The sequence below is a fragment of the Sinocyclocheilus rhinocerous genome, unplaced genomic scaffold, assembly GCF_001515625.1.
Source record: "Sinocyclocheilus rhinocerous isolate Xijiao unplaced genomic scaffold, SAMN03320098_v1.1 scaffold1143, whole genome shotgun sequence".
NCBI classification, from domain to species: domain Eukaryota; kingdom Metazoa; phylum Chordata; class Actinopteri; order Cypriniformes; family Cyprinidae; genus Sinocyclocheilus; species Sinocyclocheilus rhinocerous.
The window spans coordinates 560,605-563,642 of NW_015638978.1; positions in this window are offsets into that span (position 1 = coordinate 560,605).

Sequence of the window (3,038 nt, forward strand, 5' to 3'; positions counted from 1 at the left end):
TAGGTAGGCGTGGCTGACTCTTAACTTTTATAAAGAATATCTCTTTGGATTTGAGACTTTAGTCTTTGCAACTTTACAGATCTTCTTTATGCACCAAGAGCTTGTAACACTCTAAAGAGAAAGGAAAAATTTAAATCGCATCATATGACCCCTTTAAAAGTAACTATGTTGCTTCTCAATTTGTTTATCTTATTTCCAGGATTTATATACATTTTCACTGGAAATATTGATACTCATTAAGAATAGGATGTCCATAATGTTCTTTTGTGAAAATAATCCTGAAAAAAAAAATTTATCATCCACACAAATATTAAGCATTAAAACAATGCAATTCTGCAAGAAAATATGAGATATAATCTTGCAGTTCTGAGAAGAAAAGTCAGAATTGAGGTAATTACCCTTTTTTTGTTGCGAAAATAACAGAATTGCGAGATGTAAACTCTAAATTGTGAGAAAAAAAAGTCAGAATGCTGAGTTTATATCTTGCAATTCTGATTTTTTTTTTAATTGTGAGAAAAAAGTCAGAATTTTGAGATAAAAAGTTACAATCACAACATCAATAATAATCTTCAACATCAGTAATAATAAGAAATGTTTCTTGAGCATCAAATCATAATGTTGGAATGTTTTCTGAAGGATCATGTGACAGAAGACTGGAGTAATTCAGCGTTGTCAACATAGGAATACATTTTAAAATATATTCAAATAATAAAAAAAACAGTGAAAGCTTGAAAAATTACATAAATCAATTGGACTTGAGAAATGCAGCATACAATTTTTTTTTGAAAATAATTTTCATTTTTGGGCAAACTGTCCCTTTAAAATAATCAGAATAGTAAACTCTAAATTCCTTATGATTTGTGTGCATAATTATGTACAGTACAAAAGCAGACTTTATTGAAGTTAAGCGTATTGAAGAATATATTATATCTGTCAACAGCAATTTCTAAGACACCTAAATGAAAATGAAAGCAATAAAGGAAGTAAATAAGGGAAAATAAACACTTTCGTCTTAGGTGCTATTATAGGAAAAAAAGAAAAAAAGAAAGCTAGGCCAGTAGTCAGATTGGACCTTCAGAGGGTCATTATTGTCAGCTGTGTGCCAGTACATTACAGCGTCTCTTCAAAACAGTCTAAAGTACAGATCACACGTCCTTCTGTTCTTCACACAAACTGCAGGTTACTTCAGCGCCAGTCTGTCCTTGAGTTCCCAAGATTCCCTTTCATTCCGTGTCATTGAATGAGAGCCGCGCGAATACCATTTAAGGTCCATATAAAACCTCTGGCTTTTTAAATGTAAATGCATCTCTGTTGATGGAGCTCTCACATATGTATGAATTGAAAACTGTGAGATGAGGTTTCATTTACGTGGCTATCACATCCTAAATGATGTTACCATGGCAATGAAAATATTTATGGTGGTGGAGATGTGTTCTGCACATCAATCCAAGCTGTATTCAAACCAAGGAAGGCTGGAAAAAGCTATCCATTACCGTTTTTATTCGTCTCCATGACTGTTGTGCAACTAGTGCATGATCCTCAATTGAAATTCCGCATACAGGTTTTTTCAGCCAATCAGCTAAGCGATAATACAAAGAAGCCACGCCCCTTTGCCTAGACTCCTGAGGTTTTCGTCCATTCATTTGCCACCCTGATTTGTTAAAACAAGCGTCGGATGTATTTGATATTTTGTACTTTTATTTTTTTTCCAGAAACAAATACAGTACGATGACAGACTGACTGGAACAGCAAACGGCTCTTTTTGAATACCCGCTAAACAGGATTGCTTTGAGAACGATTAAGGGTTAAATACCCACAAGCTAATTCTACTTTGACATAGCATAGGATCCGTCTCGGAGTAATGCATCAAGAGAGGGATTTAACCTTGAGATGAGAAGGTGCCAAAGATCGACTCTGGTTCAAAGGCCCTGACAATCACTCTCACAGCTGCTGAAAAAAACGACTAGAGCAGTCAGTTGTTTACAGAACGTCAAGTTGCCAAACAACATTATTTTATTAAGTAGGACTTGTCAGACAAAACAGGTCTTTTTAAAGGAGCACATTGTAACCTTGTTTTTATTTTTACCTCGTAGTAGCCGTAGCAGTGATTTAGGTGTTTTGTACAACTGCTACTGGCATTTTTAAAACTAATAGATTCCAATAGATTATATGAAGGTCACATTCAAAGTATCTTGGAAATCCATTAATTTTGCCACTAATGACGTTTTATTTATTTCAAAGTTAGTGTGCTTAGTTACCTAGGAAACAAATGTGGCATGCTTAACATGAGCCATGATGTCTGAAGAAAACAAATAAATATCGCTTATTAACAAAATTTCTTATTTTATACATAATAGCTAGATATCAAATAGGGATGACATATTTGATTTTATTCCAAAACTTTCAAACCTTCAAACACGATACATAAATTGACCAAAACAGAGATGGCATTTCAGAAAAATGACAAAATTCTTCTGTGATGTTTGTACACTGGTGGGCAAAGTATTATTTTAGTATCATTGATATATTATAGTTTTTGTAAATATTTTTATTTAAATTTTCTTTTTTCACTTTAATTTTAGTTAAAGTTTTAGTAATTTTGTTGCGTTTTTTTATATGTTTGTATAGGTTTTTTATTCATATAATCATATAGTTATTTTTATTTATTAGGTTTTTTTTAGCACTTCAATTAAATGAAAATGAGAAATGTTGCTTTGAAAACCATCTGAAATAAAATATATATTTGTATATATTATTTTTCATTTCAGTCAATTTCCACCAGTAACAAAAATGTTTTTTGTTTTTTTTTAATGGTTACATTTTTAGTTTCAGTTAATTAACCATGGCTGTACATTGTTAGTAGACAAAAATAGACTAGTAAGTGTGTAGAAAGTTATTTTTGCAGTTGCGTTGAAAGTTGGTTTCGAAGAGTGTATTTCTACAGAGCCAAAAGTAGTTGAAGAACCACACTCTAAAAAATGCTGGGTTAAAAAGGGACAAACCCAGCTTTTGGGTTGTTTTGACCCAGCGGTTGGGTT